Source organism: Mauremys reevesii, linkage group 2 (genome assembly GCF_016161935.1).
Source record: "Mauremys reevesii isolate NIE-2019 linkage group 2, ASM1616193v1, whole genome shotgun sequence".
NCBI classification, from domain to species: Eukaryota; Metazoa; Chordata; order Testudines; family Geoemydidae; genus Mauremys; species Mauremys reevesii.
This window is the reverse complement of record NC_052624.1, coordinates 94,017,780-94,037,475: the sequence shown is the minus strand read 5'-3', so window position 1 is coordinate 94,037,475 and position 19,696 is coordinate 94,017,780. Positions and strand designations below refer to the sequence as shown.

Below are 19,696 nucleotides of genomic sequence, written 5' to 3'. Positions count from 1 at the left end.
ACTTGAGTTCAGTAACATGCAGGCATTCAGGGAGGGAAACCTCTGTTCTCCTCAGGTCCTGGGGAGAGGGTCAAAAGGACTGTTGGCACTGTAAATAGACTGTTGCATGGGGATGTTGTAGAAGTGGTGGAGGGAACTTAAAATAAAAGAGTGTGGTGAAGGCATAAGCACTGGCATCCATGCTGTTTCCATGGGAAAGAAGGCAGAAGAGGAGCCATGCCCTGTGACAGGGAGTATATGAATACAGTACAAGTGTTCAGAGCCCACTCTTCATCTCACCTACTCCAGTGTGCTGCTGTTTTGAGTCTGCACGTAGCAGCAGAATCTTTACCCCTTCTATGATCCATGTTCTTGAATATAGTTACCAGGTCCAGGTGGGTGGGTCTGGCTCGGCACTCCCACGAATGTTCTGCTTTTAGGAGACAACATAATTTTCTAACAAACAAGAGATTGAGGAACCTATATTCCCTAATGGAAGAGGAGTGAAAGCCCCCACTCTCCCATTCATTGCAAATGCAGACCATTCCAAGATTCAGAAGTAAGATGAGGTAGCTTCCACCTCCACCTACTAAAAAAGATAGGGGTAGAGGCTCCCCTGGTTGCACATGTGACCTCTCAACCCCAGTTACTAGGCAGACCTTTGCCCTGGACCCCAGCTACTTGTAGAACAAGTAATATCTGACTTCAGATCTGTGCAACTGGCTTTTTGTGTGCTTGAGCTGCACAAGCTTTCCGCTCTCAGCTGACAAGCCTATCAAGGTTGGGAGGCAACTTTGGTCAAAGAAATATTTGTAGGTTCATAGATAGACCATAATGGACCATCAGATCATCTAGTCCAATGTTTCCCAATGATTGGTCCATGGACTGGCGTGAGTCCCTGAGATTTCCTTGACACAGTTTAGGAAGGCAGTAAGCCAGTCCCTATTATCAAAAAAAGTTGAGAAACATTGATCTAGTCTGACCTGTATATCACAGGCCATTTAATTGCATCCAGGTACCCTGGACTGAGCCCCATAGCTTGTTTGACTAAAGCGTATCTTACAGAAAGTCTTGATTTGAAAAAGAGATGGAGAACCCACCATTTTGCTTAGTAGCTTGTTCCAGTGGTTATCAACCTCACTGTTCAGAAATAAGGCATAATTAAAAAAAAATTGAATTTGTCTTACTTCAGCTTCCAGCCTTTAGTCTTTGTTATGCCTTTCTCTGCTAGATTGAAGAGCCATTTAGTACTTGGTATTTTCTCCCTGCGAAGGTACTTACACATTGTGATCAAGTCAGTTCTCAGTCATCTTTTTAATAAGCTAAACATTTGAGTCAGATTCAGTTGAGAGAAACTGTGGTGAGGAAAAAACAAAGGAACTTCAAACAGAGAAAGGAGAGAGAATTGGGAATGAAAAAAGGGGAAAGAGACAGGGTAGAAGACCTATGACCTTAGAGGAAGAGAGAGGAACAGTGGAGGTGCTTCCTGAGGGGCAAGCGAATACAGTTCAGACTACTTTTCTTTTTATGTAACTCTTTTAGCACATGGATGCCACAGCAAGGAGCATATTGTAAATAGCAAGATAGACAGAAGTGGTGGGGTGTGTAGAAAAAAAGCCTCATGTCTTACCCAAAATACAGTGGAGATGGAGGAAGGGACTTACTGGCCACTCCCTGAACACAACAGAAGTAGGGAAGAGGCCATTTGGGTCTACATGTAAGAATCCAACCACTAGCAGGTGGAGTCTGTTGAGTGAGGGTGGTTGTATGGAGATGGAAGGATTGTGGCACCTCATTGAGTTAGGTATCAGAGGGGTAGCCGTGTTAGTCTGGATCTGTAAAAGCAGCAAAGAGTCCTGTGGCACCTTACAGACTAACAGACGTTTTGGAGCATGAGCTTTTGTGGGTGAATACCCACTTCGTCGGATGCATGTCTCATGCATCCGATGAAGTGGGTATTCACCCACGAAAGCTCATGCTCCAAAACGTCTGTTTAGTCTGTAAGGTGCCACAGGACTCTTTGCTGCTCATTGAGTTAGATAAGCATTCTGATTTCTGGGTGCTTTTCTGAACCCCCAGCCTGTTTGAGATTCTCTCAACACTCATTTTAATGAGTTTTTACAAATGTAGATAATATAGAAGGTTTAGTATGAAGGTATCACTTTTTAAAGACTCACTACAGTTAAGAAGTTCATGTTTTAAATAACTGAAAATTCATTAGAAAGCATGCACTAATCTTTGGCAACTCAGAACATAGGGATGTTGGATCCCCACTGGTGACCCTCCTGTTGAAACATTTCCAAATGTAGGCAACTATGACCAGTTTCTTCCCTTCATATTGCTGATCTAGGGTGAAGGGGAAAGAGGTTACTAGACAGGTAAACTTAGCATTTGTTGTACATGGCCATATGCCTGGGTTGTCTGTAGCATATCTCCCTGTTGGGATGTGTGAAAAGGAATTAGTCCAGGTTTTGAGTATTGGAGCATGCTCTTTGGCCTGTGGGACAGACTGAACAAATACTTGCAGAGCATGGCGGGAGAAGCTAATGTACATGAGCTTCCTACTGCGCTCAGAGGTGAATTAATAAAGACAATTGTTATTTTTCTAAGACAGGTTTATTCAACTGTTTAAGTGAAGATATACATGCAAGCGTTAAACTGTAGAGAGGCAGTTCAAAATAGTTCCAGAAACTCCATACCCACCACATTTCCCCAGCAGGACACCAAGTTACATGTATCACATCATCAGAACAAACTCTCACTGGCGTAATGATTCCACGTTGCAGAGCTTGAGGGTTTCGGTTGTAGGGAAGCTTTTTACTGTAACTTGACCCTCGACCTTGGATAGACTGGCCTGCTGCAGACCTGGCATCTGTTGTCTTCCAAGGCCTGCATGGACTGGAGGCAGCTGATGTTTTCTGCTAGATATGTTCTGCATGCTTTTTGTCTCATGTTATAACAGCTATAACACCAGCCTGATAAGGAAGATTATTTAGTCACTCTTGGGGGCTAAATGTATTTGATCTAGCAAGAAGGTCACTTTTCTATCCCCTTTGAAAGTCTGGTTAGTGTTGTCATCACAACATTTAATCAAACTTGGTTCCTGGCAATTCTAGGAACAAAATTGTTGAAAGTGTTGCGAATATTAGTTCTGTATTATTCCATAAGTGTAAGGCCCCCATCCCGCACATTCAACATTGCCACTAACGTCAGCGAGAGATTTGGATGCAAATGAATGTAGAATTGGGGCCTAAATTTGGAGGAGTTTATAACTTTAGATTTTAAAACATGTTTTCTGATTAAATCTGATACCACTGGGGGCTATATGTTGACCTTGCTCTGTGTACAGATCATCCCAGTCAATATCAATGGTGGTCATATGCACATAGGTAAAAGGCAATGTGGCCCAAAGTCTCAAACAAAGGAAGGATTTGACAGTAGAGGGAATAACGGGGGACTGTATAAAACAGTTCTCAAAGAGTTTTTAAATGAAGTGAATTATAAAAATAATAGTTCTTGCTTGTGTTTTAGGCCAATTTTCTGTCAATGCTAAATGAAAAGAGGATGATTTTGATTAACGTAAAAGTGTTGTTTCTTGTGAGTCACTTAGCATACCACTCATATCCTCTTGCATTTTAACAACGTTCATTACTATTTCATGTTGTATTTAAATGGTGTAAGTCCTTCGTTTGTGTTGGGTTCTTTGGGTATTTTTTCTGTTGCTTTCTTACACCCAATAAATCAGGGCAAGTTTGACTTGAACTACATGCTGTGCAAAGGAGTGAACGGAAGTAAGAACCCCCAGCACATCCTTACATGGACTAGGTGGGACTTGAGTGTCAGTGCCAGAGCTACTTACTTTCTCTGTCCCTGGAGCAGGTGGGAGGGGAGAAGATAGGGAATGGGTGGAGCCTGACCTCTTACTGGTTAGAGTAGCTGAGTCAATGTAGGAGATGTCATAGTTTACTACTGGCATAGGTCTAGGGTGACCAGATGTCCTGTTTTTATAGGGACAGTCCCGTTTTTTGGAACTTTTTCTTATATAGGCACCTATTACCCACCACCCCCTGTCCTGTTTTTTCACAGTTGCTATCTGGTCACCCTACATAGGTCATCAGTAAAGTACTATCCACCCAGAGCAAGCAGGGGAGGAATTGTGACTCAGAGGTGTGTCTGAGTCACAATTCTATTGTAATTACACTGAGCCTGATTCTCTTCATCCTTATTCCAGTTTCATGTAATTTCATTGACCTCAATCAGGCTACTCCTGGTGTAAACCACTGTAAGCAAAAGGGGAGTAAAAAGAGATCCAAGAGCAACATTTTGCACTAAATATGCAAAAGGGCTTTCTTTTTACATGTCACCATTTCTGTGAAAAGCTATCCTAATGGAAGAATTTTACCTTTTAAAAAAAATTAATTCAAAGTATTTTTTTGCCAACAAAAGTTTGGTTTTTTGTTTGTTTGATTTTTGTGAAAAGGAAAAAGACTAATTGTTTTTTAAAATTAAAATTTAAGTAGTATAGTTTACCAAGAAGTAAAACCACAGACTGGGTTTGATGTGTGTTGCACAGCTGGAAGTAGAAAGACACAAAAGGAAAAAACTAGAAACCACAGAGCTATGAAGTGGAGACTATAGAGTAGCAATGAATCCAGCCTGCATTTTCTTTTTCCACACCAAAAGATGCTATTTTCTTGGATAAACTGTGTAATCTTTGCATTTAAATAAACGTATTTTTTTAAATAGAAAAACAGCAGAAAGAAATACCAAAAATAAAAAAAATAGAACAAAGCTGAGCAAAATCACAGAGATCATTAAGAATGTGAATTCGAACAAAAATGTTGTTAATTAAGGGCAACGCCCAGCAGCGGGAATCTGGGAAAGAGGTTGAAACAAGAAACAAATATCATATCCTTCAAGTTTAATTAATTTCTTTGGATAGTATCCAAATATACAGGGGAGGGAAACAGAACATAGTTACCAAAGGCAGAAAAAATAGGAGGGGCTCCTACTATTCAAAGTTGTTGAGTTTACAAAAAGGTTAAAAACAATACGTTTTTCCTCTCCTGAAAAGATATAACTAGAACCCAAGAGGTTAGAAAAACAAATGGTACATTCTTATGTGTCTAAACAAACCCCTTTGAAGTGCTCTCAGCATCTGGAAACCACCTCCTCTTCTCATGGTGCACGGGCACTCCTGCTTGATGAAAACTCTACTTTTTCCCATATGTATTTAAAAGATTGCTGGCTGGAGTCCTGACCATGCCCTTAACTCAGCTCCCTGATAAACACCCCAACCTACAGTTTAAGCCATGACCCCAAGTCAAGATGAAATTGTGAGCCTGGAAATTAGAATCATTAGAATATGAAAGTGGCAATGGACAATTTACTACCAGGCTTTACCAAAAAGTGGGCCAGAACAAGAGAGTCTGGGTTTTTTCTCCCTGTGGCATTTTTTATGTTACTAATCTCTTCCCGTTCCAATGTGCTGCTCATGTCAGTGTATACCCCACCCCAAAACAAACAAACAAACCAACCCCATTACCCAGTTTATGAGAATGAGCCAAGTCCTGGATTAGTTGCTTCCCTCTTTCTCCTTACCATTGCCTTCCTGTCTTTCCAACTGGATACGTAACTCCCCCAATCCTTCAGTCCACATAGACTGCCTTCCCTTCATCCCTTCTGAGTCTAATTCTCCTATCTGCATACTCAGAGCTCCTGAGCCTGCTAATTTTCCTTGTCTGGCCACAGTGGTCTTGATCTTCCCTAGAAGGCATTGAGTGCTTCTCCCAGTGCAACTGACAGGAGCAAAGCCTTCTGGGGTGCATTAGGCAGACAGCAGGTAGAGCTCCTGAACTCATTTATTTTCTAGGTATATGAGTAGGGCTGCAGCTTGGGGGGCAGACAGTGGAAAAAGAGCTAAACCATATTAACAGATATGATGAAACATGTCTATAATGAACACACGTGGGACTGAGAAATTTGTTGCTTGACTGAGGTGGTCTAATAAGAGCAGATTCCTATTCAGCATGGTTTGGGATACTTTGGGAGCAATCATGTAGACAGGAGGTTTGCCTTCATTAGAAGGCAAATTTTGTTAATAAATTTTGTTAATAATAATAATATAATAAACCAAAAAGTCTTTGTTATCCTCAAGCTAGGCACACAATTTAAAGGCATACAAACAGTGACTTAGAGCAATTAATGTCACGCAGGTGTCTGTCTAACTGGTTGACTCCATGCACCAGCTAATTAGGCATGTAAGCAACGTTAATTGAACCGTCATATATAGATAAATATGGATGCCAAATGAGAGGCCAGATTAACAATAGGGAACCTGATCCTGCAAGGTGCTGAGTATCCTTGTAGAAGATGTTCAGCATGTTTTAGGACTGGACCCTATCCATAAATTTTTTGTATATGATGGGGGAAAGGGTGTATGTGTGGAATTTCCTTGCCCTGAAAAAGAACATATCTAATAAACTGCTTTAAAAATGTTAACCATCTATTATTTCACAGTCCAGGAGGAGAATTAAACACTCAGATAATGAAATATCTCTGTTTCAAAGGAACATCTTAATCCTCACTTTGCTCCTAATGTAGAAATAAATATTTTTCAAGATCATGTTTGTTTACTGTTCTACTGCCTAAGCAAATACCAACATTTTCAAGATACTGGGCCAAATTTACTGCTAATATAAGCAGATACAATTCCATTGCAGTCACTCTTGAGTTTATGTGTGAAACACAATAACTTGTTGACTACTCCACAGAAAGATTTGTTTAGGAACGTTGTAGAGAAAAACGTGTATTTGTGTTTGATTCTCATCTGACGTATACCAGATTTATGAAGAGGTAACTTCACTGATTTCAACAGAATTGCTTCTAATTTATCTCAGTATGACTTAGAGTATGTCTACGCAGCAAAGAAAAACCCACAGCTGGCCCATGCCATCTGACTCGGGCTCATGGGGCTCAGGCTGTGGGGCTGTTTCATTGCTTTGTAGACATTTGTGCTCACACTGGAGCTTGGGCTCTAGGACCCTGCAAGATGGGAGGGTCCCAGACTTCAGGCTCCAGCTGAAGACAGGAAGTCTACACAGCAATGAAACAGTCCCGCGAGTCCGAGTCAGTTGGCATTGTTCAGGCATGGGTGTCTAGTTGTTGTGTAGACATTAGGGTGTCCTGATTTTATAGGGACAGTCCCAATATTTGAGGCTTTTTCTTATATAGAAGCCTATTACCCCTCACCCCCGTCCTGATTTTTCACACTTGCTGTCAGGTCACCCGAGTAGACATACCCTGAGACTCAAGCCTATATATTGTCAAAGAATTATTTCCTTATAACACCAACACTTTAGAGAATGAAAAATGATTGTCTACTTTTTATATTTCACTTATCTTAGTCAGTACATTTATACTAGTCAGTCTATAATATATTTCTCCTCCTGGCTCTCATGCATTAGCACAGTTACACAGAGTAAAGGTTACAAGCACTGCAAGAGAAAGTTTACATTAAAAGAATAACCCAACCTTCTTTTTTCATTAAAGTGTTTAAAAGCAGTCCTGAAAACGATTTCTATAGAGATTAGGGTTGAGATTTTCAAAGATAGCTAGGGTATTTAGGTACTCAACTCAAGTTAATGCATTGTGTGTTTAAATCCCCTACTTAGTTTTGGAAACCTAAACCTTTTAACACTTTTTCCCTCAAGGATTTTTCATTTTTGTTTAGATCCTAAATCTTGACTCTGAACTACTTGATACTGGCCCTTAAGTCGTCTTATTATTCGAAAAGTTTTACTAGACTAGAAGTACCGTGTCTCTCTCTCTGTGTGTGTGTGTGTGTATCTGCAATAACTGTTGTAAAATGCCCCATTTCAGAACATTTCTATATGAGAAGAAAAGCTTTAGTACATGATGTGAGAGATTGGGTGTCAGCCAGGTGGCTTCACCTACCTAGATTTCAAAGGTGATCCATTAGAAATAGGATGAAAGATGTACCATGTCCAGCTTGACACAGTTTTCAAAGCTTCTCCCTGCCCCCACCTTTAAACAGCAGTAAGGAGGTGTCTCTTTTTGCTAAGCCAAAAGAATATCTTTCTCAGTGGCTGGTGTTCTGCAGAGGAGATATTTCCAGAGAAATACACATTTATTTTATTTTATTTTTCCTTGGTCCTTATCTTAAAATTGGTATCCAACAGGAAGTGATCTGGTTGGATTAATTTTCCTTTTTCATTAAAAGAAACAATTTGTGAAAGTTTCAACTTTTTGAATGGAGGGAAAAGAAAAAACTGCTTTTAGAAGAGACCAAAGTAGTGTAAGATCTCTGGGATAAGAGCTCTTTTTCAATCTTATGACTGTACTCTGTCTAGCACAATGGTGCCCTAGTCTCTGTCGTGTTCTTTCAGTGCTACTGTAATACAAATAATGCAATGAGAATAATGATGTGAAGCCCATAATTTTGCACTCTTAATCAACTGAGGGTGAAAATAATTTAAATATCTACCTGCACTCACTGTTGACTGTGATTGTGGACTGAGGCTTCTATGGAAATTTGGCCCTAAATGTCTTTCAGTTGAGTTTAGACAACACATTGGATAGGGAACAAGCATAGGATGGAAGCTGGGCAAGTTGAAAACTAACTTCTGATGATACTTCTTGTGTGCATGGTTGTATGCACACATATACAGTGAAAGTCAGAGCATGTTCAGCATCTTTGAAGCTCTGGAAAACAAGTAGTACTATCCCCAATAGGAAGAAGGTATTTGCCAGCCCATGAACGGGGTAGTGGATGAGTCCAAAACTCTTCACAAGTGACCTGAGACTAGCATGGAGAGAAGAAACAGAACCTGCTGTGGGCAGAGCAGTCCATGGATCCACTTTCAGGTACAAGGCAAATTCTTTGTGGGCAGAGTAGAGGAGACACTTACTCTCCAACTCTGTGTGCAACTAGTGGATTGGACCTCATTGCTTTATGGAGCTGACAAACCAGCTGTAGGGAGCCACTTGTTCAATGTGTATTTCAGGCCAGTGGGAGATTTGATAGCATGCATGTGTTGTGGTCTCTTTAGTACATAGATGATACCCAGCTTTATGTTGGTCTCTTCTGACTTAGGCAATACAGTTGACTGTCTCTCCAAATGTCTGGCTGAGAATCGGGCATGGATAGAAGCCAGCTGGCTGAGGCTAAATCAAGATAAAACAGAGTCAATGTTAGAGGTTTGAAAGGAATTGGAAGATATGGCAAGGATTAGATCCGCCCCTCTAATTTAGGTTGCTGGCCCAACATTTGTTATTCATGTTCATAGCCTGGGAGTTGGTTAGATTCCCACCTATTGATGGGTGATCAGATTTCAATGTTATCAACTTCATCTATGTCTAGTAGGAAGTTGCTGCCTTTTCTCTGAGGCAGACCTCACTACTGTGATTCATGCCGTTGTCACATCTAGACCTGCTACTGCAAATGCACTCTACTTGAGGCCACATATTAAATCTCTCTGGATGATGAAGCAGGGACAGAATGCAGTGGCCTACTTGTTAAGGGGGCCTCGTGACATGAGCACATTACACTGGCATTGGTTTTTCCCTGTAAAATCTGAAATAGCCTGAGACCTGCCTACCTGAGAGACTGTCTCTCTCCTTGTGAGAAACTGCCACTTTTGACCTAAAAGACATTTGAGCTAACATTTCCTCAACACAAGAAAGAGGAGTAGGTGGCAGAGTGTTCTCCATGAGAGCCCCCAATCCTCCCTAGTCCTAAACAGTTCAGATTTCTTAACCATGAGGACATGCCACAAAGTTCATAATTTTACAGAGATTTTGGAATGGGTGCAGAGGGTCTGTGGATAGGGTAGGCTACTGTTCTAATTTTCTGCTGTAGTGTAGCCAATGAAGTTAATCTGAGGTGTGATTATTGCTAGTTGAAAACTTTTCCCATTACTTACTGGTGTATATTTGTGAAAGTTGTAGCTAGATTTGTCTTTGTGTTTTGATCTATGTTTTTATAAAATCATCGTTTTGCTTTGTTACTATAAATAGATTTTTAAAAGATAACAGATGGACCACAGGACCAGATTCTGAAGTCTTTTCCCAGTTTTTACTTAGTCCTTCTTGATGTAGAACCCCCATTGAAGTCACAAGCAAGGACTGAGCAACAACCGAATAAGGACTTCAAGATGTGGCCCAACAATTTTAGTCTAGCCTTCTGTCTAGCAACGACACATCAGTCAATCAGATTTGTATACATGAGGTAATAATAAAAACTCTAATAAAATAAAGTAAAATTAATTTGAGAGTCTGAATCCAATGCATCTTTTCACAAAATAACATGGGATGCTCTGTGCTCCTCATTGTGTGGCATGAGTGGTTAGGTATGTGTGAAATCAATCTTCAAATCACTTCGGTATGATCCAAGAAATTCCTGACAAATTACACTGTGCCATGGTCATTTATTTTGTATTTTATAAATAAATCTTTGAAATGACGCAACTTCATCTAAGATCATATCCCAGTCCTGAATTATTGGCTTTACTGGAATTCCATTGGGTGGCTATTGGCTCTTTGTACAAGGTAAGGCTGTGGAGGCAGCTGCTTTTAATGGCTTGATGTAGTGGATGATACTAAATAATCCTTGTGCATGTGGATTAATTGTTCATGTTGGGGCAAATCACAATTTCAGCACAAATTAATCATATGTAGGCCCACTAAACTCAAATGTTTGGGCATTAATATAAGAGATAAATCCAACTCCTCACAGAATGATCAAACCTCCAATGCTGCTCCTAAATCACATCTGTGGAGGCCAGTCTATTCTGTGCAATAACTTAGAGCATGAGCTTTCTCCCCTGATAATCTTATTTTTCTAATTCAGAATATCTTCCTATTGCTCAGGTGAGAACTGAACTTCTATTTTATTTTCCTATTTATGATTTTGCCTTTCTGTAATGTATTACTCCCCTCACCTTATTTTAGTGCCAACCCTTTAATCCTTAATCATGGGTATTCCCATAATTTCAATGGTCTGTTCCAGATGACTGGAAGGTAGCTAATGTAACCTCGATTTTTTTTTTTTAAAGTGCTCCAGAAGCAATCTTCGCAACTACAGGCTGGTGAGCCTAAATTCAGTACCAGACAAATTCATGACACTAAAGTAAATAACAGAATTATCAAACCTGTAGACAAACACAGTTTGTTTGGAACGAGACAACATGGCTTTTGTAAAGGGAATTCATGCCTCACCAACTTAGTAGAATTCTTTGATGGTGTCAACAAGCATGTGGACAAGGACGATCCAGTTGATATAATGTACTTGGATTTTCAGAAGGCCTTTGACAAGGTCCCTCACCAAAGCCTCTTAAGAAAACTAAGTAGTCATGGGATAACAGGGCAGGTCCTCTCATGGATCAGTAACTGATTAAAAGATAGGAAACAAAAGGTAGGAATAAATGGAGAGAGGTAAACAGCAGGGTCCCCCAAATATCAGTACTGGGAGCTGTGCAGTTCAACATATTCATTAAAGATCGGGAAAAGGGAGTGAACAGTGAAGTGGCACAGTTTGCAGATACAAAATAATTCAAGATAGTTAAGTCCAAAGTTGACTGTGCAGAGTTAGAGGGAGACAAAACCGGGGGACTGGGCACAAAAAAGCAGATGAAATTCAATATGGATAAGTGCAAAGTAATGCACATTGGAAAAAATAATCGCAGCTACACATATACAATAATTAGTTCTAAATCAGTTGTTGCCACTCAAGAAAGAATTCTTGGAGTCATTGTGGATAGTTCTCTGAAAACTTTCACTCAGATGTGCTGCAGCAGTCAAAAAAGGCTAACAGAATGTTAGGAACAAATAAGAAAGAAAATATCATAATGCTGCTATATAAATCCAGGGCGCCCCCACACCTTGAGTACTATGTCCAGTTATGTTTTCTCCATCTCAAAAAGGATATAGTGGAATTTGAAAAGGTTCCAAGAAGGGCAACAAAGATAATTATGGGTATGAAATGGCTTCCATTCCAGGGGAAGACAAAAAAGATTAAGGCTGTTCAGTTTAAAAAAAAGAGACGATTTAGTAGGGATATGATAGAGGTCTGTAATATAATGAATGGTGTGGAAAAATTGAATAGAGAAGTGTTACTTACCCTTTCCCAGAATATAAAAAACAGGGGATCAACCAATGGAAATAGGCAGCAGGTTTAATACAAAGAAGAGGAATTAATTTTTCACACAATGCACAATTAACCCGGGGAATTCATTGCCATGGAATGTTGAGATGGCCAAAATATAACTGGGTTCAAAAAAGAACTAGGTAAGTTCATGGCACATAGGTCCATCAGTGGCTATTAGCCAAGACGGTCAGGGGCATTCCCATGTGCGAGATGACCCTAAATCTCTGACTGCCAGAAGCCAGGAGTGACAGAGGGGTGGATCTCCCTCAAATTGCTCTGTTTTGTGTACTTCCCCGGAAGCTCTGGTACTGCACAATGTCAGAGACAGGATACTGGGCTAGGTGGACCATTGATGGCCCTATCCTCCATAAACGTATCTAGTTGTTTTTCGAACCAAGTATGACGGTTCTTATGATATAAGGGCCCTTGGTTTTCATTCTTATAGTGCAATTCAGACCTGGCCTAATGCATGCAGCTTGATTTCTATTTTGTTTAGGTCCTTATAGTGCCCTCATCACAATAGCATCTGAGTGCCTTCCATTAGTGCATCAAGTAATATGTCTGCATTAAGTAATATATCTATTACGTGGTTTGTTCTTTCTCTCATCCTCTCCCAGAGAGAGAGAGAGAATTGTGTGCATAGTGTTTTCTTCTGGTAGAGTTTGTATTTTGTTTTTTAAATTTACATGCTATTATATGTCAAGTATCAGAGCAGTAGCCATGTTAATCTGGATCTGTAAAAGCAGCAAACAGTCCTGTGCCACCTTATAGACTAACAGATGTATTGGAGCATGAGCTTTCATGGGTGAATACCCACTTCGTCGGTATTATATGTTTATATTAGAGAAGGCAAGGTTGAAGAAGTGTGCTTTGCATTTGGAGTGGAAGGGGGGGGCAGTTTGTGATGGTCTTTAGTACCTGTAGAAGTATGTTCCACAGTTTCAGACCAGTCCCTGAGAAAGCTCTGTCTCCTGCCAGATGAGGTTTACTCTTGTAGTAAGTCTTCATTCTGGAGCTGTAGGCAGTTGAGGGTATGTCAGGGCCCAGGCCATTAAAGGTGTCTACATTGCAATGCAAGCCCAAGTTTAATAGAACTTGAGTTAGCAGCCCCTGAGTTTGTTAACTTAGGGCTTGAGTGTCTACACTCATTTGTAACCCCAGGTTAGGAATTGTTGAATCCTGGGTCCCAACCTGGGGTGCCACTGCCTACACTGCATTATGCAGACCCAAGTCCAACCACCCATACCCCAGACTTCCTAGTGCTCTCTCAAAATGTGGCCCTTCCTTCATGGTGCAGTGTGGGAAAACATGACTGTCCATCAAATTTGACTGCCCAGAGGACTAAGATAGTCAGCCCATGGGAATATGGAATACTTTTGGTGGATTCCCAGAGTAGGAGTGCAGTGGGGCTGCATCTATCCTGCAGCAATAGGGCTTAAACCCTGGGTCCTGGCTTGACTCAGGCTCGGACCCTCCACCCCCTTGGGGTCCTGGGATGCTGGGTCAGAGGCGTGGATTAGCACAATTTGTGTGTAGATGGAAGGGGGGTTAGGCTTGAGCTTGAGTTCAAATCCTGTGCTTACATTGCAGTGTAGATGTTCACTGTGTGGCTTGACAATCAGGACTGAGACCTTGGACTAAACTCAATATTCTATGGGAAGCCCAATGTAGAAAGCAGAGGACAGGTTTGATGTGTGTGTGATTGCCTGTGTTGCTGAGGAGACCCACTGCAACGTTCTGTACTAGCTGAAGTTTCCTAAGGCCTGGTGGCTTCATGCTCAGGTATATCACATTGCTATAGTCCAGACAAGAGGTGACAACAGCATGCATAACTGAGGCCAGGTCATGGTCTGCCAGGATGGGACAGAGTCTCCTAGCCCACCAGGTAAAGCATTAGCCATGGGTGTTGTTATGTGAGACCTTAGCATCAGCAAGGAATCCAAGATCACTCCTAAACTATGGACAGGATTGACCAATTGTGGGTACCTTCAACCAGCAGAGACTGCTCTTCTTCGAGGTGTTTTCCTCTGCCTCCCAGCATAACCTCCATCTCGCTTTGGTTAGGCTTCAGCCAGCTGTTCTTCATCCATAAGCTGATCCCACTCAAATACTGGGTCCTCTTGGTGGTAGTGAAATAGTCCTGTGTGCTGAAGGATAAGTAGAGCTGTGTGTCATCTGCATATTGCTGCTGCTTGATCTGACCCCATGTTTGAGTTTCTTATTTTATCTATTTAGACTTTATAATAACAAAACAAAAAAGCACCCCTCCCAGATTCCATTCACTCTTGCTAATTGAATCAGTGTTGCCAACTTTCCCGATTTTATTGAAACTCTCATGATAGTTAATGTTTTTTCTTAAAGACACAGCTCCTGGAGTCTCAAATGTGAAAATCTTGCCTTTCATTTTTTAAAAAGTAAGTTTCTTGTCCTTGTTGTGCATAATAGCCTGAAATTTTGAATCCTAGTCTAGTCCAAATAGGTTCTTATACTATGCTCATCACTTCAGTATCGGCACCCTCAAGATTCAAATAAAAGGTAAATTTAAAAAAAAAGTATTTTTTTTAAATAAATCTCATAAGACAATCTTATAATATTTTGAAGCCTAACTGATGATTTTTTGAATGCTTGGACTTGGCAATGCTGTGATTTTTCTACTGCTGTGTGCCTTGTGCTTCATTTACACCTGCGCAAAGTATATACAAAAAAGCTACTTAATTAGAAAGGTCGCATTTTACACCTACTTTGCTATCACTTTGCACAGGTGTAAATGACAAGCAATTTAGGGAGGAATCAAGTGCCTGAGGCCTGAATTTGAGCCTATTAAGTTCATTAGTTCAATTAAGTCCATTAGTGATTGAATTGAAAAAAATCAATACAGAACAAATTCAGGAAAGAAAATAAAAAGAAACTAATTTGTATGGAACATGAGAATGCTTCTCAGCTATTGGACAGGGGAAAGTTGACAGCTGTCAGTGAAAAATGGAGGTGATGGATTCAAATTGATATGTGGTGTCTTTCGCATGGACTGTGTAAGCGTGATTCTGATTATTTAAGGCAGAATCAATATAAATCTAAAACAAATCTGTGGCTTTCTTTAAGTGACTTGGTTCCTTCAACTTTGAGATATTTTGCATTCTCTGTTAGTGTTCAGCCATTTGTGGCAGTTAGTTTTTCTTTCCTCTGAATTGCCGATGGTAATTTCTAGTGTGTTTTCTCCTTCTCCGATAAAACTTGAGCTATCTACTTAGTAAAGAATTCAAAGAGCCTATGAAGGACTAGAGTTCCTATTGTTGTGTGTAAACATACAGAGTTTAAGGTCATTTTTTCTTCCTAAAATTTTCTGCTTGTGTAAGCTTCAAAATTTATTCAGTGCGATCTCGCAAATGATGCATTTGGATGTGTCTTACTGATCCTAATGGGAAGATTAGGTATAATACCTTTTCAGTTGCTTTGCCTGTCTGATGTTTGGTTAGTTATTTGGCTAATTGTTGGCTTGTGTCTATATTAATAACTAACCAAAGCCCATTCTTTAGTGTTTACTGAAGTAAAATTTCATGGCAAGTTTTGTCTGAGTAAGCAGTGCAGGGCCAAGCCCTTCTAAATAAAAAAGATTGCAGTGGAATTGCTCTTGAAATTTTTTAAATAGCTTAGAACATTTTCTAAAAATTGAGTTGACAATTAAAACAACATTTTGTTTATAATATGATTATCTCTTCCCTTAACACCTTTCTTAGGCCCAAATCCTTACACACAAGCTACTTCACACATGAGCATAGTCCCACTGAGTTGAATAGAACTATATGCTAAAGTTAGTTGGGAATTTTAAAACAAAATTGTTGTGTTGTGGTTTGGTTTTTTTTTGTCAGAAAATGACAGTTTGTCAAAACCAAAATGTAGGAATTTCTGGTCAGATAGAGACCCCACCTCAAAATAGCCAGGTGGTTAGGGCACTTAGCTGGGATGTGGGAGACTCAAATTGAAGTCCCAAGTCAGGCAAAATATGGATTTGCTCCTGGCTCTCCCACATTCCAGTTGAGTGTCCTAACCCACCAGTGTGTTAGCTGTTTTGGGGTGCATGAGACAGTGTCTTTCTCCCTCTCTGTCTTTTGCAATTTTTTATAAAAGGTCTGTTTCATTCTGCATTGGAACAAAAACAAATCTTGAAACCTTGAATTTTTTTGTGACATGGAAATGTTATCTCCTGTCAACTGAACTACTCATGTGCTGCCTGATCCTGTGCCTGCTCACGTCAATGGAACATCCATTAACTTCAGTGGTGCAAGATTGATCCTACGAAGCATGTGTTTAATTTGACACACCATGAGTGATCCCACTGAAGTCAACAGCACTACTTACAGTGCACAAGATTAAGCATGTGCTTAAGTCTTTGCAGGATCGGGGTCCCAGTGAATAAGGTTTGTCAGGCACTTAAGTCTTTCCAGGATTGCCCAGATCAGTAATATCTACACACAACCAAGACAAAACTCCTCACTAAGTAGAAATGAGATGCCGAGTTTCATTTATTTATTGTGATTCTGTGAATATCCCAGCTACACTGACAAGATATTCAGCTAACAATAACGATCATCTGGCTTTCTGCTCAGAAATAACCAGTAGTCGTGGGGATTATGCCCTGTACAGTGACAGTGAGTACTTCTTGGCTTTTTCCTCTTTTTCTGCAGCATATGTCTCCAAACCTGCCATATGAAGGGGCTAATATGAGCCCATGAGGAGTTTGGTGTAAAGTGCTGTTCCCTTGTCTACAAATTATAGGTGTTTTACCAGCCCTTTTTGTATTCCTTTGAACTCTCTGGGATGTGTAAATAAACAGAGCACAGATCCCTTAATTTGGACAATTAACTAAATTTAGATTAGAAGAACATTTTATGGTTTAAAATTGGACAGTTTAAGTGAAGTTATTGTGGACAGTATAAGTGAAGAGGTGCTCAGTTTCATTAGTTTTCTTAACTTTCTGATTGATAGATAGTGACAAAGAAATAAATCTGAGGACATTTTCAAAAAAGGGAAACGTTCCATGATCTGTTGGGAAGCCATGTAGATTTTGTCTGCTTGATTTATTAGAGAGGTAATTACAAGGATGTCTTACGTTAGGAGAAAAAAACCTAACAAACAAACAGGCACATCAATTTATAGCTTTGGTTTCTGCATTAGAAATAACAGATCCTCACTTCCCTCTGTTTGAGTAGTGACATTTCATGAAACTTTAACCAGAGCTGCAGATCTCCTCTCTCCTCCCAAATGAATCAGCATTCTCCCTGCCCAACTGGGGGGCATGGAGAGCTGGAGCTCAAGTTACAGCCTCCTTACTCCTGCTAGCCAGGTCCTCCAAAGATCTTGCTAAGGTTTTCCAGTGAAGAGGGGGGAAGAGAGAGGACCTTATCTTTCCAAGGTAAAAATCAAGCAGTGGGTGGAGAGGGAGGAAAGCATAAGCGATTGTCTATATCATAAAAAAGCAAAGGGAGATATGTATTTAATATAGGTTTGGAGGAATGATTTTTGGCCCTCGAATCCTGTGACACCTCTTGCATAGAAACTGTCAAATATGTTGTGCTGTGGCTTTTTGATATGAACAAATGCCCACAAGGGACCAGACCAAAATCACTAATATGGTTTGATTTCTGAGCAGATCCAGCTTTGCACCCAAGAGGCCAGAGAAGATTAAGCCACTTCACCAGGAGTTCTCAGGAACATTTTAATGCCTAGAATGCTATTTAATGACAGATAATGCTGTTGTCATAGTATACTTGGGAGAACTTTAAATTTACCCGATCTCTAGAGCTAATCATACTAATGCAATAGCAAAAGTGCATTAAGACTGTACTAAAAGTGCTGTGAAATTGCTGATGAAATGTACTCCTGTCCAGTCCAGCTTAACTGCTTTCTCCGCTCAACCCCCACCAAAACCTCCCCAAACAAACGTACAAAGAAACCCAACTGTTCAAAAACCCAGTAAATGCATCTGAGCAATATATTGGACATCTACCAAATATAATCAATAAATTAAAAAAGTTAAGTAAGAGTCTGAAGGCCATGAACAGTCTGAAGGCCACAAACTTTCCATTTATTTCAATGTTTTGATTACAAATATAAAACAATGGAAAATAAGTTTGTTTGCTGGAAAAACAATCAGTTGTCTCCTGGTGGAATTTTTGAATGCCATATTTCATCCAAGGAGGAACATTCACAATTCTCAACTAAAAATAGAAATTCTGATGGATCTTTCAATGCAATTGTACTAACTAGTACTGTCTGGGCAAAATTCTCCTCTCAGATCCTCATAGTGAATCTCAACTCTGACAGTGTCCTCTTCCTGCATGGGAAGATTTTTCAACTGATGTCACTGGGAATTCTGCATATGTAAGGTGAAATCTACTCCTATAAAGAGTGCCAGAAAAGGGACTATGCCCTTGTTTTGAAGGCATAAGTGGAACTTAATGGCACATAGGCCTTATGCTAGCTCTCCGCACCGGGGTAAATTTAACTTGTAGAGAGAGCTGAATATTGGAGATGAGATCTGCAGTGGAGGTCTAAAAGTACCATTCTGCCCTAAAACTACATGGTACTTACTATATACACAGTACTTCCCCCCCACAAAAGGACTGCAACATCTGGACCTAAAAATGAAAGGGCCAGATCCTCAGCTGACACAAATCAGCATTAGTCCATTGGAGTTAATATAGCTATGCTGATTTACACCAGCTGAGGCTCTGTCCTTAAATCTCTAGAGTACATCTTCACTGAAGCTGGGAGGTGTGATTCCCAGCTCAGGTAGATGTACACTCACTAGTTCTGACCACACTAGCATACTAAAAATAGCAATATGGCTACGGCACCACAAGCAGTGGCTTCGGCTAGCAGCCCAAGTACAATCCCATCCAAAGTCCTGCATATATACTCAGGCATCCTAGCTGCCACCCAAGGTGCTGCAGCCACACTGGTATTTTTAGCACACCAGCTTGATCAGAGCTAACATTTATGTCTGCCCAAGGTAGGAATTCCACCTCCTAGCTGTAGTGCAGACCTACCCTGTACCAAGACGAAGGCTTACCGGCACAGCGCCTCCGGCTAGGCATCTTGGGAATTAGCTCTTTCCAGCCTTCAGAGCATCCTCCGCCAGTGGGTGTCATGTCTTGCCTGCCTCAGGCCCAGTGTCCCTCCTGGACCCCGGTGCCCTTTTTCTTGGGGTTCTGCCCCAGCAGTACCCCCCCACTCTGAGTCTCCCCTCCCAGGGGAACCCCCAACCCTCTAAACCCACCTTGCCTCAGTGGATACTGCCAGTCATCCAGCCCCCGCTCACTGGGGAAGACTGCAGTCTGTAAAGGACACTTATTATTGGCAAGGTAGTCAGACCAGCTGCCTAAGCCCAAGCTGCACCTCTGCAACCCCAGTACCTGTGTAGGCCTTCACCAAGGCCTGCAGCCTGAGGGTTTTCCAGGCTGGAGATCCCCAGCTCCTCTTGCCTTTCCCCAGCCCTGCTTTACTCCTAGTACCCTAGGCTCCCAGACAGTCAGGTCCTTCCCTCTCCACAGC

At 40.8% G+C, this 19,696-nt stretch overlaps 1 long non-coding RNA gene across 1 annotated transcript; it reads right to left on the bottom strand.

Annotated features, from left to right (window-relative positions):
- Positions 1–7,364: 7,364 nt before the first annotated feature.
- On the bottom strand, positions 7,365–19,696 carry LOC120398998. The gene is made up of 3 exons (XR_005594874.1): positions 19,558–19,696; positions 14,132–14,292; positions 7,365–9,165 (listed from the first exon to the last, which is right to left on the bottom strand). It is a non-coding gene; the product is annotated as an uncharacterized LOC120398998 (long non-coding RNA).